Consider the following 21,776-nt stretch of genomic DNA (forward strand, 5'->3'; position numbering starts at 1 on the left):
ATGATCCCAGACCCTTTAAAAGCGAACCGAACCGAGACCATCTCAGGAGGTGGTCTGGGTACGATTTGCTTTCGGCTTATGGTACGGTTCGCCAAAAACATGCATCATGAACACAAACCGCTCTGGGCTACCTTGCTGTTCCTGTTCGATTCTCTCTCTCCTGATAAGTACAGCACATGCGTAAAGGGATCTGCGCGCATTGTCACATATTTCTCAACTTGGGCAGCACATTAAAGCACGTAAAAATGTTAAAGATGTAAAGCGATAATTCAACGTGTAAATTATGCTTATAAAAAATAAAGGGCGTCAGAGGAGCGCATAATAAAACTGAAAGAGAGAGCTGGGTAAATCCTTACAGAATCTCACAAATCCTTACAGAATCTCACTTGAGAAGCAGATCACCACGTACCCCAATCAGAAGCCATGGATGAACAAGGAAGTGCGCCTCCTGTTGAAAGCACGCAACACTGCCTTCCGATCGGATGATGCACAGGCCTATAGTACTTCTAGGGCAAATCTGAAGAGGGGCATCAAAAAGGCCAAGCACTGCTACAAGCTGAAGCTAGAGGAGCATTTTTCCAATTCTGACCCTCGACGCATGTGGCAGGGCATCCAGGCCATCAGTGACTACAAACCCAAACACTCCACCCCCATAGCCACAGATGCCGTCTTCCTGAACGAGCTTAATGACTTTTATGCTCGCTTTGAGAGAGACAATAAGGAAACAGCTACCAAGCTCACACCCTCTGCTGACCACCCAATCATCACACTTAACGCCACTGATGTTCACAATGCACTAAGCCGGATCAACGCGTGCAAGGCTGCTGGCCCAGACGCCATCCCTGGTCGTGTACTCAAGGCATGTGCGGAGCAGCTCGCTGGGGTCTTCATGGACATCTTCAACCTGTCCCTCGCCCAAGCAGTGGTTCCAGCATGTCTTAAATGCACCTCCATTGTGCCCATTCCAAAACATTCGAACCTGACATGCCTTAACGACTACCGCCCTGTAGCACTCACACCCATTGTCATGAAGTGCTTTGAGCGGCTGGTCCTGGCACACCTAAAGGTCTCCCTACCACCCACACTGGACCCATACCAATTTGCCTATCGCAACAATAGGAGCACGGATGATGGAGTGTCCATGGCGCTGCACTCTGTGCTCACACATCTGGACAATAAAGACACTTCCTTCCAAGCTAATCGTCAAACTTGGAAACCTAGGCAGTAACAACTCTACCTGCAATTGGATTATGGACTTCCTGACGAACAGGCCTCAGCTTGTTAGGTTAGGCCACATCTGCTCCACCACCACCACCCTCAACACTGGTGTACCACAGGGCTGCGTACTGAGCCCCTTTCTCTACTCCCTTTTCACACTCGACTGCAGGCCTGTGAACGGATCTAACTCCTTCATCAAGTTTGCAGACGATACAACGGTGATTGGTCTCATCAGCAACAACGATGAGACTGCATACAGGGAGGAGGTCCGGCACCTGGCCACATGGTGCTCAGACAACTACCTGCTCCTTAACACCTCCAAGACAAAGGAGATCATCGTGGACTTCAGGAAGGCGAAAGGAGGCACACACAACCCCATCCACATTAATGGGATGGCTGTTGAACGTGTTTCCAGTTTTAAGTTCCTGGGGACTCATATTTCGGAGGACCTGTCCTGGACCACCAACACCTCATGCCTGGTCAAGAAGGCTCACCAGCGTCTCTTCTTTCTGAGGACACTGAAGAAGAACCAACTGTCTTCAACTATCCTGGTGAACTTCTATCGCTGCAAGATAGAGAGCATCCTGACCAACTGTGTCACAGTCTGGTACGGGATCTGTTCTGTTGCTGAGCGCAAGGCACTGCAGCGGGTGGTGAAAACAGCCCAGCGCATCACAGGGACTACACTTTCTCCCATTGAGGACATCCAGAAGAAACGCTGTCTGCGTCGAGCTCGCAGCATTCTCAAGGACTCATCTCACCCCGCTCATAGACTGTTTACTCTCCTGCCTTCCGGTAGGCGCTTCCGGTGCCTTCGGACAAGAACCAGCAGACTAAGAAACAGCTTTTTTCCCAGAGCTGTTTCATTATTGAACTCTGCCCCCCACTGATTCCACTACCTCTCTTACCTTGAACTCCGAGATGCTATAACATCGTTTACATTGCACTACAGGGCTGCATGCATGCCTGAACTGTACACACCAGTACTTCATGTTATCTGCTCTACTGGACTGTTTACACACGCACAGCATAATTTGCACTCTAAACTGCTCACTTGCACATCTGAAATATGCTCATTTGCACTAATGGAACACTTTCATAACTGCACTAACTTATCTACTGCACTGTAACTCTATTAACTGCATTAACTCATCTTCTGGACTGCAACCTATTATTAACTCTTATACTGCACCGTAACTTTAATAACCGCATTAACTCATCCACTGCACTGTTACTTCAACAACTGCATTAACTCACCTATTGCATTGCAACTTTAACAGCTTATGTCAATAATCTATGCACACTTAAATCACTTGCACTATTGTTTAGTCTAAATTATTATCTGCTCATATCCACCTGTACATTAATGTTCATAGTGTTAATGTTCATAGTATATAGTCATCTGTATATATTGTTCATAGTACATACCTACTGTCATATTTTCATAGTACATACCTACTGTCATATTTACATAGAACATACCTACTGTACCATATTTTCATAACTGTATAATATTTTCTCAATATTGTATTCTGTATTTATTCTAACTGTATATCCTGCACTTGCTAATTGCACTTCTGGTTAGACCTAAACTACATTTCGTTACACTGTACTTGTATATGTGTTATGAAAATAAAGTTGAATCTAATCTAATTTTAAATCTGATCACTAGAGATACGTTTGTCATATTCAAGTGTAGAGCCCTGCACAGGGCTCAAATTTAGGCTGTAGCCCGGTCGTTGTCCGACAGCTTATCAGAATTCTCAGCCTGAGTCTGAATGGCTGCAAAAGCCTTGTTTTTTCTTTTGTACTTCTGCATCACACAGGCTGTTGCAGCCATTAAAATAGTTAAGTGTTTGTTTTTAATGGCAACTATTCATATTTGGTTTAGTTTCTTTATTAAGTCTATCCAGAAAAATGTGTTAAGTATTTTTAAGTATTGTTTGTGGTTTAGGTGCTGAACTCATTGTTTGATTGACAACTGTGCTGGAGCGCGGATTTGAATTAATGATGTGAATGAGTCTTAATTACGTTAGTTTCGAAAAATGTTTTGAGTAAATATTGACAATTTTTTGTCTGTTTATTTAAGATTTTGTTGTTGTTACACAGACCTGTTGGCCTGCACTGCGGGAGAAAGCACCTTTCGTTCATTGCTTTCGTGTTACTTTAATATTATAGGCTGCTGGGTCTGCGCAACATGCGCATAAAGTTGAAAACATAATAAATCACTAATTTAATATTACTCTGTCAATTGTGCGCTTTACCTACTGTTTAACTCAAAACACTCTGGATAGTAAAGTGATACTGCCATGCAGGGGAGTGGGGACAATGTCCATTGAGCATGGCACCATGAAGAAGGTCTGATGCCTGGCTCGTGTTTTAACAAACTGTCTCAGGCTGAGTCCCCATTACTGCTTAAGTGGACCAAAAAGGATCCAAATCCTCTTTCAGGTTCAGAGACAGTGTGAACATAAAAAGAACTCTGTCCTTTTCCATTTGGTCCACCTCTTGGTCCACTTAAAGGGGTCTCAGTTCGGTTCTTTTAAAGGGGACCTAAGATAAACGCAGATGTGAAATACAGTCCACAGCAACACGAGAACACATGTGCTGAGCAACCGGCAGAGGTAAGAGTTTTCCTTGGGGCAGATGATGGGGAACTTTGGCCATAGCACAGACTGAGCCTCCCTTGACATACCAGGAGACATCCTGGGCCATACCGGACCACCAGTAACAGTTGGACAGGACTGCAAAGGTTTGGTGACTGCCTGGGTGGCCTGATCCTAGAACGGTGTGAGCTGAGTCCAAGAGGGGAATGCACAGGTCAGGTGTTACGTATAATTTCCACTCAGGGTTTAGATGAAGGGCCACGATGATCTGTTCTTCGCTGGCCCGATGGTTGGGTCCAACTATGATAGTTGGAGGAAAAATGTGTTCTGAATTAGTGCAGTAAGTGACAAAAAAAGTTAAAATGGGTGAAAATAAGGCCCATAACATCAAGTGTATGAATTAAGCCATTTTGCATCACTTAAGTTCTAGATTCCTGTGGACAGTAATGATGGCAGTGTGCTTGTCTCCACCAGGAACAGCTTTCTGCAGAAGGCAGGCACATGGGTGGAGCAATGGAGGATTCCTCTTCCGCTGGGAGAGGACGGCACCCACTTCTGTTGTGGACTCGACTATAAAAGGCAACTGAGCAGAAGACTTCTTTCAAATGGTTAAAAGCTTTGAGGGCATCTATGGTCCAGGCCAGATACTTTGGCCGGCTACAAAGGAGGGGGATGAGTGACAAGGGAATGATGAGGAAACGGTGATAAATGTTAGCAAATCCTAAGAATCGTTGCAGTACTTTGATAGTACTGGGTTGTGGCCAGGTTTTCACTGCTTCCACCTTCTTCTGGTCCATCATAACACCCTAACCATCAATTATGTTTTTTAGGAAGTGGATTTTGCAAAGGTAGAAATCACACTTTTCGAGTTTAAGGTTCAAGTGGCATTATCTCAGATGTTGGAGGACTAGTTGAAGTAGTAGGTGAGTATATTCTGCCGGATTTGTGGTGTAAATCAGCATGTCATCAATGTAGATGATTACAAATTTGTTGAGAAGCTCTATTTACATTTAATTCATAATTTTCTTAAACACAGCTGGATCATTCAATAACCCTAAGGGCCAGGGACGTGCACAGGGAGGTTGCCCAGGTTGCCCGGGCAACTGCCCATATGCCCTTCTCGACTCACGTTGCCCTTCCGAGATGGAAAATAAATAAATAAATCAAACAATGGATGCATAATTTCACATAAGTCTAGATAAAAAAAATGCAAAGCCTCATTCACTTCCATATTCGGGCAACCAAAGTAAAAGTCAGAAGGGGAAGGGCAAACTCTGTTGACGTGGCTGCAGCGCTGCACGCGACCGGCACCTGCGCTGAGCTGAGCCTGCATGATCGGCAATAGAAGGAGATTGTCGCGGTTGTCGGGTGAGACGACTCAACGTTGTCTAGGGCGTCCGGGGCAGCCTTTATATAAAAAAGCAGTAGAGACACTTTTCATGGATGTCGCTGTGAAGTGGACGTTTGTAGTCAAGAGACATGCGACATGCCAGCACAGAAAAACAGAAGTATTGAGTTTGCCACGTTTAGCCTAAATAGGCTACAATTTATTTTTGGTAGCTAGGCATTAGGGAAACTAAGCTGCTGATAGTTAGTTTCTCACGTTTCTTTTTAGCAAGAAGAATGAATGATGGAAGTAATGCATCACATTAACTTTTTTATTCAAAATGGTTAAATGCCTAAATCTTATCATTATTTTGGGTATTGTTTGAATGCAGGATGCCCACTGAAAAGAGGCAGATTGAGGAGCGGGAGAGGCAATTCAGGGAGGCATTCTGATAGGGATATTTATGTAGGGATTTTTATGACTCAAGTCATGTTTTTCTGTGTTATTATTAGTACTAGTAAAGGTGATTGAGTGCTGTATTTCAATGTTTAACTATATATATATTTTAATAAAGACCCTGTTATTCTAAGTCCTTCATATCACCTGTGAGTATTTTTTTGGGGGGTGACCTTTTTCAGGTCAGAGCAACTGCCCCTCAAAATTCCTCTGCACGTCCCTGCTAAGGGCTCTGTACGCGTATTGACCTAAAGGGATAACAATTGCATTTTTTCCATTCATGTCCCTTGTGGATTCTGATGAGGTTATAAGTGCTTTAGATTAATTAAAGTCCAGAGTCCACTAGCAAGATGGCCGCCATCCCAGAGTCCACGAGCGGAGCTTTGAACGAGTGGCGCTTTGTAATGCCTTCTCATAAGGGCACTAAATCCCTTTCCCGCATTCTCCTTCACAACTCTTTCTCATGCGTTTAAACCTATTCCGATGTATTTCCTTTGATAAATCACATGTAAGAGCTGAAAGTGTTGATAATTTACCTTCTATTTATTTGAGCAGAGTGAGCCTGCATTGTATTTCTGTGTTTCGAGTAAAATCAGAGAGGCAGGGCAATGGTAATCTGCTGTTTCCTAAAAATAGTCAAATGTAATTTACTCTGCTGCGCATAATAGAACCAAATTAATAAAAACACAATATATTGATCTGTGTTCTGTTTTCTTTCATGCGGCGTGCACATTTTTGATGACGTAAGATGAACGGAAAACGCACCAGGGTTGGACAGAATCAGGGTGAGTGTGGAACCAACGCTGTGGGGTGTCACGATCGTCAGTTGGAGTGCCCATGAACTCCAGTAGAGGGCACTCCACTCAGGACTCTGGCATTTTGTGTCCACTTCCGACTCAGGAACAATCGCTCAAGTTCGGACACAAATGGCACAAAGACTGTCAAGTGGAGGTAGAGGTTGTCTCTGGATGTGAAAGAATTCAATGCAGATGATATGCATTCTGGTGTAAAAGTAGGCTGATTTATTAAGTGCAATTATTTTTTATGCTTCTCTGTGTGTTGCAGAACACACCACTATTTGATTCAGAGCTCCATTGTCGTGACACGAAGAGTAGTCATATCAGACTAAGGAAAGCAACATGCAATGAGTCCGTGTCATTGGTTTTAAATGCCGGAGATTGTTTTGTTGCAGTTTATAATGCAAAAGCTGCGTGGTGTCATTTGCCTGGCAAATTAGTGCTTTTCAGCCTTAACAAATTTGAACAGCCTTCCAGAGTCAGAATTATATGATAATGCACTCTAGTTGCCCACAACTCCTTTCATGCACACTCTGAACTCATTGGAAGGTAGCGATAGAGAATACACTTATTCTTAAGATAGAATACAGTCAACAAAAAAAAATGTAGGTACTTACATGATTTACGACCTACCTGTTTTTTATGATGCCAATGTTACGTCAACACATCATCTATTGCTTCTTCTGCCTGAATTAACGTATTTGTCCGCATGCAGGTTAAAATTGCAATGCGCAGGACCTCAATGAGTCAGCACAGCTGCGCATTCACGAGTTTGAGATAATAATTATGGATAATGAGGGACGGATAGTATGCGTATTTGGCGTGCTGTCCGTGGAGAGGGCCCGGGGCCTGATATGTGCACGGAAACGGGTTGTCCCCCCCCTTATACTGTGGTAAAAAATGGGCTGATAGTGAGGATTTGGGGTGGCAGAGGGATGCTGCCAAAATGTAAAGAGAATAAAGGTAAGGAGTCTTGTCTATTCGTAGGGGATTTCTCCCAACCACCTGGGTTAGTTATCTGATTTGTCATAGCAAGCCAGCTGGGTTAATTATATGATTGGTGAGATTGGTTAAAGCAAGCCAGACGGGTTAGTTATCTGCACATGCTCCTTCTAAACTCTGTTAATAAAACATAATTTTGTATTTGTACTCTCTTGCTGTACTTTTCAGCTTGTTCCATTACAAGTCTGGAGTGGCATTGTAAATGTATCATGTGGTAAGTGTGATGGTAGAATGATGTAGGCACACTTCTATAGGAAAGCAAAGTAAGTAAAATACACGATGTTTGCCTGCGCAAACGGCTGAAATATCACAATTTTTTTACTGATTTACATTTGAGGGTAATGTAAAAATTCTGCACCATATTTGCTTTAAAATGCATCGCAAGAACTTGTCATCCAACATCACTTAATCACAAACGCAACTAACTTCCTTAAAGTGACCATGGCATTTAACCTTAACAAACTTCTGAAAAGACTCCCCATGCAGGTGTTTACTTTAGTTTCGTCATAAATGCTGTTTGGAAAATGTCATAAATCAGTTATTTGGAAGCTCCTCCTGATTAGTTGTTTCTGCTGCCTGTAGACTGTCAAAACAACAACAGGTATCACTTAGACTGTTTAAATAAAATATTTGCATTATTAATTTCATAGTCTATGGTTATATAATTTATGGTATTCTGCTTTAACAATTATTTAGGATAATAAAATGTTAAGCACATTAATTGAAATACATCAGGGGATTTTATATCAATCATCATTGACCTCTATTGGTTCAGAAATTGCCTAACAGTCATAAATAATTTTTCTAAACTATTTCATACACATTATCTTAACATTGAATGTGGTACAACATGTATTTTGGTCTATTTATTATATTTTAGAGTTGTGTATGTTTTAAACAGCTCCCCGATTAAAACTATAATAATTTACTGTTAAAAATAATTTTGAAATGGAAGTTGTGTGTGTTCTTATGCCACATATACCACATGAACCTGTCTCTGTTTTAGGCGAGTCATAAGCCACGGTCTGAACAGTGGGATTTAAATTAGAATTTAAGAAAAAAAATATGTCAGTATTAAAGAAGAATCTTAGATAAGGCTTTAGATTACGGCCTACAATGTACCACATAATTAACCAGATTTTAAAGCGTTACTAACTGTAACAGTAATGTACCTCTACAGTATACATATCTGTAGGAAAAGCGGAACAATATGCAAAGTATGAGGAATAAAGAAGTCAGGAAATTAAAGAAAATGTATAATGTAAGTATTTTAAAACTAAGGGGTAACAACTTTTTCACTTTAGGATGAAGTTTTATTTAATTGATTTTAGGATTGTTGGTCACAAATAATTTATTTTAATTATGTGTAATTATGATTTATTTTGCTGAATTTGAATGTGTAAAAAGTGTTCATAATTTGTTGTAATATGTGAGTACTATTATCAAGTATGCCAAGAGTAGTTTGATTTGGATGTTTATATGGCATGCAATTTAAAAAATTGTCCTTACTCTTACCCCTTTATTAATTTACATTTATACATTCTGGCAGACGCTTTGATCCAAAGCGACTTACATTGCATTGTACTATACATTTTATCCCCCAAACTTTGCATATTGTTCCCCTTTACATACACATATTTACTGAAGAGGTACATTATTGTTACAATTAGTTACACTGTAAATCCTGTTTAATTATGCGGTTCATTGCGTGCCGTAATCTGAAGCATTAGCTAATTTTCTTCTTGAGAATGTTTTGTGAATCCGGCACCAGGGCTGCCAACTCACACAATTGACTCATTTCTCACGACCTCACACCACACATCCATTTTCTCACGCAGGGCCATGTCTGCCATTTTTGCATGGTGTATAATAAAATTTGTGAAATAACTGCCTAAAAGCCTAACTGTGCTTTGATGCTGCATACATTTTACAATGCAACAGCGCTCTTCAATATAAAAATGAGTGAGGTGGTCAATCAAATGAAAGAAGGCTGGAGTATACTGTCTACAGAGCGAAGCAGTGACCCACCAAATCAAAGACGACGACATCTTCAGTACGCTTCACAGAGAAAGAGTGCAATGCAACACTGTAAGTGGCTAAACACTCAATATTTAAGTGTTGAACGACTCAGTATTATCCTGTGATGTCAATTACAAAAGGCTGTTTTAAATGGAAATATGTCAATTACATGATTCACGTATATGTCATCAGTATGACAAGACAGTAATGGATCTGTTTTCAGCATCTATTGTTGTTTCTATGTCCGTATCTTTATTTCTTAAATTTGGTCAGAGCTCAACATTTAAAAGGACAGTTCACCTAAAATGATCAGTATGACCCCTTGGTATGAGTTTTTCAAGGCGACCGTTAGAAAGCACCACTTTAATACTTCCATGGTGACGCGGGACTGCTTATTACAAACCGCAGAGCCACAGCAGCTGATATATTGCTTTCACATCATTTAAATGTTTTATTCAAAATATTCACAAACTTATCTCATGAAATATCTGATATTCCGATTGTCAAATATGTGAATGTGTTGTTTACACACTTTTATAATGATCGTGTTAGTTGAGCTAACAGTTATAAGCGGGCACCACCATGTTGATTTGTGCAGCGGCCCAGAGAATAGGATCAGAGGGATTTACAGCACATGAATTAATCCACTTCTCTCAAGGTACACAAATGTTAGTGGCTGGTAAACTTGGAGAAGAATAGAGAGCTTTACAGTTTCTTACACTGCTGTTTAACTGATGTAAATAAATCTGTCAAATTGAATGCATTGTTCTTGTCGTTTCAATTATAGTTTTTTACGAACTGTAAATGTATTTTCTGCTGGTATGGCTAGATTGATCGCACCATTTAGTGGTGAAGATCCCAGGGTTGCTAGATTTGTGTAAAAAAAATCAGCCAAATAGCCATTGAACCAACCCCTATGTTTCTGCTATACTTCGATGTAGAGATATAAAGGTCTTAAAATGTTAAAATGGTTAAAATGTTGCTAAGGTACTCCATTTGGTTGCTAGGGAGTGTCTTGATGCAAAGTAATGTTCAATACAAAAGCCCTAGGCAAATTTACCATAGTAGGATAAACAATCCCTGTTTCATGGGCATTCTCTTCACCATAGTATCTCTATAAGACACTCTCAAACATGGTAAACCACACATATCTAGAAGTCAAAGTTCATCACAATGGTAAGTCTATGGGATTTTTTACACTCATACTACAAACATCGTTCACCCGATAGCTTATGAAAGTAATAGCACATTTCTCAATAAGCCTCTCGATTTAGGCCCTCATTCAATGCTCAACCTCTGCAGGTGGGGATAGCTAGTCTGTCAAGGGAGGAGAAGGAGAGACGTTGGATTTGTGGACTCTGTCTGAATTGCAGAAGAGTGAGAAACATGCCCGTTGAGTACCTTGACCTGAAGGAAGTGTTCAATAAGTCTCGAGCTGCTACTCTTCCTACCCGTCTGGCTTGTGACATAGATTTAATGCCAGGTTCATATCCGCCTAAGGGCAGATTATACTCACTTTCCGCTCAGGAAAGAGAAGCCATGGAGAAAACTATTTCTTATTCTATTGCAGCCAAGATCATCCATCCCTCCTCTTCCCCCACAGGTGCTGTTTTTTTCTTCGTGGAAAGACCGTTCCCTGCGTCCTTGGATTGACAATCTGGGGTTGAATATCATTATGGTAAAGAACACTTATTTTTTGCTGTTGATGTCTTCGACTTTCAAACAACTGCAGGGGAACAACTCAGGGAAGCAGATGAGATTTTTTACTGGGGGGCCAAGCTGACTGATTTCAACTCAGTAAATTATTTTGGGTAATTTGAGTTTTTACTAGTGCTCAAGTAGTTACTTTGCATGATTTGCGCTAATCATTTGCACTAATAGACTATTTGAAGATTCTTATTTGAAATCATGGATAAGCAACATTGTAAATAATAATAATAGTAATAATAATAATAATACGTTTTATTTATATAGCGCCTTTCCAGGGCTCAAGGACGCTTTACAATAAACAAACAACAATAAAGGCAGCTGACAAAGACAGCAGACAAAACAACAGTAGATGAGAATTAGGTGAATGGGGCAGCACATATATATGAAAAGAAAAGGAATTATGACATTCAGAAAATAAGTGCATTTTGAGCATGGATTTGAATTCAGAAATAGTGTAAACATAACAGAGAGATCGGGGGAGAGAGTTTCACATTTTGGGTGCAACAACACTAAATGATCGGCCCCCCATCGAAGCAAGGCAATGCCAAGGGACAACGAGAAGGCAAGAGTCAGAGGATTGTAAAGTGCGAGTCGGAGTGTAGGGGAGGAGCAGGTTTAAGAGATAAGGGGGGGGCCAAGCCATGTAGAGATTTAAAAGTGAGAAGGAGAATTTTTAATTTAATACGGTAAGCCACAGGAAGCCAGTGAAGATCATGCAGAATTGGGGTGATATGTGCAGAACGCTTGGTGTGGGTGAGTATTCTAGAAGCAGAGTTTTGAATATATTGCAATTTGGAAATGGAGCTAGCAGATAGGCCAATGAAAAGTGCATTGCAGTAATCAAGGTGTGATGTGACAAAAGCATGGATGATAGTTTCAGCGTCTGAGATACTAATGAAGGGACGGAGTAAAAACACCTTCCTATCAACAATAGCAATGCATGATCAAACTGTTATTTGTTTAGTATGCCAATCACCCACCAAAACATCATGCCTTCTGCAAAATATGTTTTATTGAAACAGTAAATATACCTCAGTCAACGTATACAGTAAATTGGGTTAGATGATAATGTTATGCCAGGACCCTAATTTAGTCTTGGAAGTCCAGATAAAACCTTATTTCCTGACGATAAATAATTTGATATATCCAACCATTTTATTGTGTTAATTTGCTATTTGCCTCTGTCCACTCATGCTCTCCACTGTGTTTAAAATCTCATGCTTTTGCTGTGTTTGCTAAGTGCAAAAGACTCTGTATTCAAATAAATAACAAATCTTATCTGACACATCTGGTAAAAGGATAGGATAAGTACATTGTTTTTTTTAACAAGATGATTGTTTTTTTGTCTCTTCGTTCCCTTTTTGTAGCAGTTATGCAGTCCATTTTTTTCAGTCCAGAAAAATCACCAGCTCAGTCATAGACGATGGGATTTTAACACTATGGTTACCGCTACTACAGGCACAATTTAGGCAGCTAACAGCTCCTCATAGGACGGGCTCAGGAGTCGTAGCAGGCTAGCAGCAGCACACAGAGAGCACAGAGAATGTAAACATATATCATTTCCGGAGGATGATGGCCCTCTCGTAGTCTTTGGGGACTTCAATATCCACCTGGACAAACCCTATGCTTCGGACTTCCATACTCTCACTTTCATCACTTTCAACATGCTCCTCCCTACATGCACTACACCAACACCACCACCTGTTTCTTTTAGATGTCTCTCCCCTAGCACCCTCTCTGCTAAAGTGTCATCCTCTCTTCCCTCCAACTTTGCGTTTCTAGATGCTGACACTGCCACTGCCACCGACACCTTATGCTTATGCTTATGCTCTACACCTACATCCTGTCTAGATAATCTCTGTCCTCTGTCCTCCAGACCAGCTCGTGCCACCCCCTCCTGCCCTTGACTGTCTGACATCCTCCGTGAACAACGGAGTACACTCAGGGCTGCTGAAAGGAAATGGCACAAGACCAAGAATCCTGCTGACCTAGGGGACTACCAGTCACTACTCTCCTCTTTCTCTGCTAGTGCTACCACAGCAAAAACCTCTTTTTATACCACCAATGTGAGCAATGCACCTAAAACTGCAGCTTTTCAAGACCTTAAACTCTCTTCTTTGCCCCCCTCCTCCCCCGCCCCCTACCTCTTTGACTGCTGAGGACTTTGCAGTATTTATCACTGAGAAAACATCAGCCATCGGCAAACAGTTCTCTGCACCTCAGACCTCGGTACACACTACCCTCTCTTCAAACATCAAACTCGCCTCTTTCGCCCCACTGACTGACACCGAATTCAACAGACTTCTCTCCCACCACCTATCCGCTTGACCCAATCCCCTCCCATCTCCTTCAGGCCATATCCAGCACACTCACACCTTCACTCACACACACCATCAACACCTCCCTGCTCACCGGTACTTTTCCATCCACATTCAAAAAGGCCTAGGTCACGCCCCTACTCAAGAAACCCAAATTGGATCCTGCTACTACCAACAGTTACAGACTGTTACAGACAAATCTAGAGACAGTCTCTCTCCTCCCTTTTTTTGCGAAAACTCTTTAAAAGGGCAGTTTTCAACCAAGTTTCCTCATATCTATCCCAGAACAATCTACTGGATGACAAGCAGTCTGGCTTCAAAACAAACCACTCCACTGAGACTGCACTGCTATCAGTCACAGGAGCACTGCTGCTAGCCAAGGCGGACTCCAAATCCTCAGTCCTGATTCTGCTAGACCTATGTGCAGCATTTGACAAGGTCAATCACCAGATACTGCTAGCAACCCTGTCATCCTTAGGAATCTCAGGCTCCCCTCTCCGCTGGTTCCAATCTTACCTCTCCGGCAGATCATTCAAGGTGTTATGGAGGGGTTTGCTGTCCACTGCTCACCACATGATGACTGGGGTCCCTCAGGGATCGGTGCTTGGACCGCTGCTTTTCTCAATTTACATGACATCCTTAGGACCCGTCATACGGGCAAACGGCTTCTCGTATCACTGTTATGCTGACAACACCCAGATCTACATCTCGTTTCCCCCAGACGATACCACTGTACCAACTCGCATTACAGCCTGCCTAGATGACATCTTAGCTTGGATGAAAGAGCATCACCTACAGCTGAACCTGGCCAAGACAGAACTACTCGTGTTTCCGGCACACCCCACGGTGCAACAAGATCTCACCATCCAGCTAGGCAATTCAACTATCACTCCCTCCGAATCAGCCAGGAACCTCTGAGTCATATTTGATCAACAGCTGTCCTTCAATGATCACATTTTAAAGATAAAGCGATCCTGTCGATATGCCTTATTCAACATTCGAAAGGTTAGACCCTACCTCACTGAGCATGTGGCACAACTCCTTGTTCAGGCCCTGGTAATCTCAAGGTTGGACTACTGCAATGATCTTCTTGCTGGTCTTTCTGCAAGGGCATTAAATCACTTTCATGCTTATTCTCCTTCACAACTCCCTCCTGGTGGAACATTCTTCCTAACGCGGTCCGGTCAACCACATCTCTCACAACCTTCAAAGAACTAATTAAAACACACCTCTTCTGTGAATACTTGACAGACAAATGAAAAACAAAAAAGGTACTCTAACCCTCTTCTTTCAACAGGTAGTGGTCTAGCTTTTGTTGTAACATTGTATTAGCACCTAATGTACAATTGCTCTTTTATGACATATCGCTCCCCAAACTCTTTGTAAGTCCCTTTGGATAAAAGCGTCTTCTAAATGACTAAATGTAAATGTAAATATCGGTGGCCGACACGGTTCGGAAGCAGTGACGGCAAAATAATTAAGGAGCAACAGGCCTGTCCACCACTGCTTAGGCTAATGTACATAGCGGAAACCCTGATTAACCCATAGATTTACCGATGTTTGCCTTTCGTTGGACAGTGACGGGACTGGCTGTCAGGCCTTCCACAGACTTGTCCAGTGCCCTCATCTGACCACTGCTTAGTTTGAGTTGCTATTTAAAAAAATTATGGTATACTCATAGTTAGATCCTGTGTTTCATTACCCTGACACAAGCCCGTCTGGCACCAACAAACATACCAAGTTCCAAGTCACTTAAATTCTCTGTTTTGCACATTCTGATGCTCGGTTTGAACTTTAGCAAGTCATCTTCAGCACGTCTAGATACCTGAATACAGTGAGTTGCTGTCATGTGGTTGGCTGATCAGCGATTTGTGTTAACAAGCAATTGAACACTAATAAAGTGGCCGGTGAGTATATAAAGCCAAACTCCAATTATATATAAATGGAGAAAAAAACCTTGTGAGATAACAGGCTCAGCTGGGAGTTCCAGTTCTCATCTAACCCGTTATAGCTGAAATCTGTAACTTCTGGTTAACAAGAAAAGTATAATTATGATTCATAGATTTATATTGACTGGAAACTGTAGAATTCAATCTACATTACAACATGACATGATTTGATTGTCAAATACAAATTTATATCCAGATTATTATTTCTTTAAACAACAACTTCAGCCTTTCTTCTGAATTTATTAAAAAATTCTGATCATTACGGTACTTTTGCATGATAATTAGAATTTGTGTTTAGTTTTATACTTTGTATTTTTCTTGGTAATGGGGTCAAAAAAAAAATTCTTTGTTCTGCACCCCTTTTTTCATAATTTCCATTGACAAAAGTGGGGATAAATTTGTGCGAGGCATATTTCTGTGTTTTCCAGTCAGCAGAAAACAGATTAGGTGAGATTGGCAGAGAAGATACAGACGACATGCATCTCAGTGCCAGGGGGAGTGAGCCACCACATGGCATGCCCGTTCCCAGGGCCAGCTGGGGGGTGGTGTGGAGAGGTATGGTGGGGGTAGACTTGGGAGGTAGAAGAGTTAGGGAAAGGGGGAGGTCTGCATCTCAAATTCCACAGCATCTGTTCAATGGTACACTCAACACAGAGGCAGGATTTGTTGTGCAGTGAAGCTGGTTAATTGTTTATTGTTGAGTGGAATGATTGTGGTGAAGATGAAGGAATGGAGCTGGACAGCTGAACGAAGTAAAAGGGAAAAAAATTGATTCAATTCAAGCATTATTATGCAATTATTTATTATAAAGTGAACCATAAACACTATTTGTTAAAGTTTTTTTGTGTGTGTTTACCTGTTAATCAATATGCTAATAACTATACTCAATTATGATTGATTTGTGTAAGAATTTGAAACTGTGTTTTTGTCCTACCTTGACAAAAAAAATTAAACACTAAACAAGGTGAAAGGAATGGTGATAAAATGTTTGAATAGGAATTCAGATTGGGGTGACAAGCAAAAACAAGGTGTGTTTGACTTTTTAATGTTTACATCTTTAGTAAGAAAAAAAATATTTAAAGAATTAAGTACAATATAGTATGTAAACTCATCATCTTCATAAAAATGTAACCTCTGTTGCACACAACAGCATACATTATTTACATGAAGTCCCCAGGTAAGTATGTTATCCATATAAACACCCAGGTATTTGGTGCCTCATGAATAAATGTTGATAAGACCTTGGATCAAAAATAATTTCCTCTTTCTTGAACAATTGTATTTAGATGATTAAGATCACAATACATAATATGATACTTTGAGAGATGTGATCATTCAAGAGGCTTCATAACGCTGTATTATCAGAATATTTCATTGTAAGGTTACTAGGGTAAAAGAAAATTCAGAATCAGAAATTGTTCATTCATTTGTAAAGAACAGAAAGAACTTGCTCGCAAAATGGTAGCCACGCCTGAACCTGCTCGCATGATGCCAGCCACGTCTGAGCCCGCTCGCAAGAGGGCCGCCATACCTGAGCCTCTTGCCAAGATGACCGCCACACCAGAGCCAGTGTCAGCAGTCAAGATGGCCGCCACACCAGAGCCTCCGGCCGTTTGTAACGCCACGCAAAAGTCTTCTGCACTCATGGACGACATAACTAAGTTCCCAGGTGTCATGGACGACAAGTTGGGGTTTCCCGTCATCATGGACACCAAACCAGAGTTCCCGGTCATCATGAGTGATGCTTGTGAAGCTGGCTTCCCCCTCTGGATCTGCCAGAGCAGCTGGCATTCCAAGGCTTCCAGCAGTTTAGAGTGTAGAGGTGGTTTCCCTGTCTGCAACGTTTCCAGTTATGGCGGTTGCTATTTGGTGTGTTTGAGCTGCACATTCATGCCCGTTCCTGACCCCAGTCCACGAATCCGCACCTTCAGCTCAGTCAACTCTTTCTCTGCTCATGCTCTTGTCTCCAGTAAGCTGCTGACACCAACCTGGTCGCACCTCCAACAGGGTCAATTCTGTCTCTGGAATCACTTTGGTTTCACCAAGAGATGCCTTAAAGGGGGGTTATGTAAGGGTTTTGTGTTTTGTTGCATGTCATTTATTTTGAAGTTGTTTTTGTTGTCCAGGTTTTATGGTCTCCGTAGTCTTTTGTGTTTCCCTGACCCGATTGTTTCAATAAGGAGGTTCAACTAACACAGAGTTAAAATGTGAACTCTGAGTGAACAATGAGTTGGTTTACACCGAGATTCAAGACTTTGAGTTTTTGGTTTCAGAACAGCTGATTTAAGTTAGTTCTATCAACTCTGGGAAGGCTTACCTTGAGTTAAGCCCAAACACCACAACTCCATGATCCATGGAGCTCCGATATTTACTAACGGTGCTGAAAATGACTTAAATCTACCAATAAACAAACAAAGTAATCAGTAAATGAATGAAACAAACGATATAAAACAGAAATAATTAAGAAATATTATGTTCTCACTCCCCATCAGTGCTCTAGTGATGAGTGTGAGACGTCATGGTGTGTAGGACACTTGTTAGGGTGTCAGACATTCGTGTTAAAGTCAGACTGATCATCTGTTCGAACTCTGCTCGGAACAGATTTGGGTAGGAATGGCTACAAGTCTAAATTAATTGTGTATTACCTTCATCGCTTAATTTCTGCATTTATGTCTGTATTTATTAATTGATAAATAAAACATGTACTTTATTAATACACTTTATTAAGTCATTCCTGATCCTCCACAGAAATCTACCGTTTGTGAGAAAATGTAAGAGAAAGAATATGCTATAATGCACAGCCACGGTGCTCAATGTTATTGATGTAAGGATGGATAATGTGTTTTAATTGATCTAATTCACTGTAAAGAAAAATGGTACAGTTTTAATAAAAATCCACATGGAAATTACTAAATTCCATTCAGCTCCTATTGCTCTCCTGAAATCAAAGTACATCCCTATGAATCAATGCTGCCTCTTCACATACAAGATCCTCTATAAAAGCACATATGACATTTTTGTCACCGTGAGACCAAATTGTGTGCCATGAATGACTGTTTTAATGAATAAATGAAGTACACCACTTGTGCTTTAAAAGGGGGGTGGGGAGAAGGAAAGAGACTCTGGGTTTACCAAAGAAAACCTGCTCCCGACCAGGTTAGGTTCTCAGAGTAATTTACTTTGTTTTCTGACTCTGAGTATAAATACCTCTCTTTTAGAGACAGGATTGACATACCTCGCATTCTGAAACGGAAAACCCAGAGTTTCCCTCATTTCATGGTTAATATACACAGAGGCTGTATCCAAAATCGCATACTGTGCTGGATTTGAATAAGGACTTACCTATCGGCCTTTAAAACAGTATGTTCTCTATAGTATGAGTGGGAGTAGTATGAAAACATTTTGGACATACTGTGTCCGCCATGTTTTATGGTCATGTGACCCGTATGCTCTTTGACCTATGACGTATTAACTACAACCTGCACGTGAGTGTTGATAAAAACATAATTTAGTCCCGAGAAATTAATTTATTGGCACATACATTTAAAACGGACATCCACCTTAAAGTTGTATGTTATATTTTTTTATTTACTTTTGAAGTTTGACCTTGCTCAGCTCCTATGGCATCATGGGATACATAAGTGTCCATCCGATCCACACTCATGAATCTCGGTGGAAGTAGAAGACCATCGGGGTATTTCTCGCCTACTGTTTTGAATCGTACTCATTTTCTCCTACTATTATAGTATGGAAGTAGCCGATTTTGGACGCAGCCAGAGTTTCCGCTAAACCTCCTTTCTGAAACGGACCACAGGTGAGTCTTGTTATCCCTTGATTACCTTGTGTATATCTACCCCTGTGTTTTCCTTACTCCTCTGTCTGTATTTGAGTTCTTTTTTGGTCACGCTTGTCTTGCTCATGGTTCGTTCATGTTTCTTTCATGTTTCGTTCATGTTTCGTTCATGTTTCTCTGTCTTTGGGTTTGACCTTCTTTTGGATTTATTAAATCCCCTATACTTCATTTTTGGACTTACTCATAACAAACACCTATACTCCTTCTAAACTCTAATACAGTACTATTTACCTTAATCCACTGCTTACGAGTAGTTAAAGAGGAATTAAATTTAATTAAAAAGGTTGTTCACACCCCAATTACATATTTTTATTTAAACCGTGGGGCTTGTTTGTATTAAAAGCAAAGCTAAAATCAACAAATAACAACCATGCATAAGTTTTGGACTCTCCAGATTTTTACGATAGCATTATTGATAGTATTAATAACATCCTCTGTACCACAACCTTGTCTACAGGCAAACTGAAATGGATCTTAAATTGGTTTTACCTCTGTCTTTAACAAAGACACCATATATCTTTCAAAACATTTCATAACACATGTCAAGGCTATATGCCTATAGTTCTCCAAAGGATTACATTTTTTTGGTTTACAGATTTCTTCCAAATATGAGGGACTGTATGACAATCCATCAAGCAAAGGTGAGCTCCACTGCAGACATTTTAGTACAGCTGAAATACCATCTGGTCCTATAGACTTGTTTTGTATTAATCTGACTAAAGAGTTATCAAACATATTTGGTTCTATTATCACTCTGAGAAAAGTATTTTTTACTACAGTCTAGTAATACTTTCCTGAGTATAATCATGTGTGTTAAACCTAAGATAAAAACAAATGTAATTGGTTTTCCATATTTTAGTTCATTATTACTTATAATTAGTAGGTTTTTTTACTGTGTTGAATCTACCTCTAAGCATGCCATTGAGTTCATTTTGTACCACTTTCAATACAGCCCAGTCATTGTCTTTGAATGCTTGCTCCTTTCAGTTGATGAATTTCTTAAGTGATGTATTGCTTATTATTAAATTATCCGTGTTTAGATATAGTCTGTGTTTGGTTATAATATAACAATTTATTTTATATTTAATTTAGATTCAAATTAATTTACATAATTTTTTTTGTGCATTCATTATATTAAATGAAATGACTCAACAGTTAAATATTCTTTACAGAGTTCTACTGGAAGTTCAGTTTGGGCCACATAACATGTTGTTAACACCTCTGAAACCATCTATACTCAGTCAATGTGTCAGTAGCCTCATGAATGTCCCTGTTCTGTAAAATTTCCTAGTCCGTACAGAAGAAACATCCTTTAAGTGTCTCTATATTATATGATAAGTGTCTAGTATGCTATATTGACCACACAGATACTAAACCTCCAGTTTCCTAACTTTAAAAACAGTTCTATGGTTAAAGCAAAGAAAAATCTAGAGCCTGTAATTCAAACCCTATGTCTATGATGAATTTTGTGTTTTAGTAGTAATTTAATTATTAGTTTCATAGGTAGTAATGGTGATGTTAGGGCACAAGTCACAAGTCACAAGTCACATACACAACACATAGGCTGGTAAATGAGATCACAGTTTGTCAAAACAGAGAGAGCATACATGTCATGTTTCTCTTAGTATAGTGGCAGGATCATGACAGAACCTCATGTTTAATGTGGAGAGAGGCAATTAATGTTCTTATGGCCTTCCATACACTTTCTCCGGTCTCGTCTTTGTTCCCATCCTCTCGTTACCCTCGTTATTGATTAATGCCCTTCACCTGTTTCCCTCTAGATTTGCGCCTTTATTTAATGCCCTTCTGTCTTCTGTCTTGTGCTGGGTCATTGTGGTTTGTGTGGTGAGGGCCTGTGTTGTGTTAGTTTAGTTATTTGTAGTTTATGTCAAGAGTTTATTCAAGTCTTGTTTAAGTGTAGTTAGTTTTAGTCCTGTTCTGTCTTGTCATTATATTCCCATGTTTTGTTATGTTACCCTCTGTCCTCTGTCCTTGTCTCACCACTCGAGAACCATGACAGAATGAACCAGCCATAATCGGACCCAGCAGACAGAGGGATCGTTGTGGCAGCAGTTGAGGCTGCCGGGTTCCCCTCCAGCAGGGCCGGATTGTAGTTAGTTTACTTTAGTTTACGACTGACTATAATAAAATAATGATAATTAAAACCTAAGTCTGCAATAGCGCACTGTTCTCTACAGCCTTGAATTCATTGTCATTCAGTGAAAATACAGTAGCCTAAGTTTTGCTTCACAGTGAAGATTTATTAGAACAGTAAATAGCCGGACAGTATCAGAATCTATTTTCTTTAAGAATTAGTGTTCATAAATATCCAAACATTGAAATGAGGAAAAAAATATAAATTACAAAAGATTAAAATAAAATGTATTGCACTGTCTAAGAACACCGGACTCGCTTCCTGAGTCGGGGCCGCCGGACTCCCTCCCAGGGTTGAGACTGCCGGATTCCCGCTCAGGACCGAGACCGCTGGACTGCCTTCCAGGGTTGAGACCGCCGGTCTTCC

This window comes from Barbatula barbatula, assembly GCF_947034865.1.
Source record: "Barbatula barbatula genome assembly, chromosome: 16".
Classification (NCBI taxonomy): domain Eukaryota; kingdom Metazoa; phylum Chordata; class Actinopteri; order Cypriniformes; family Nemacheilidae; genus Barbatula; species Barbatula barbatula.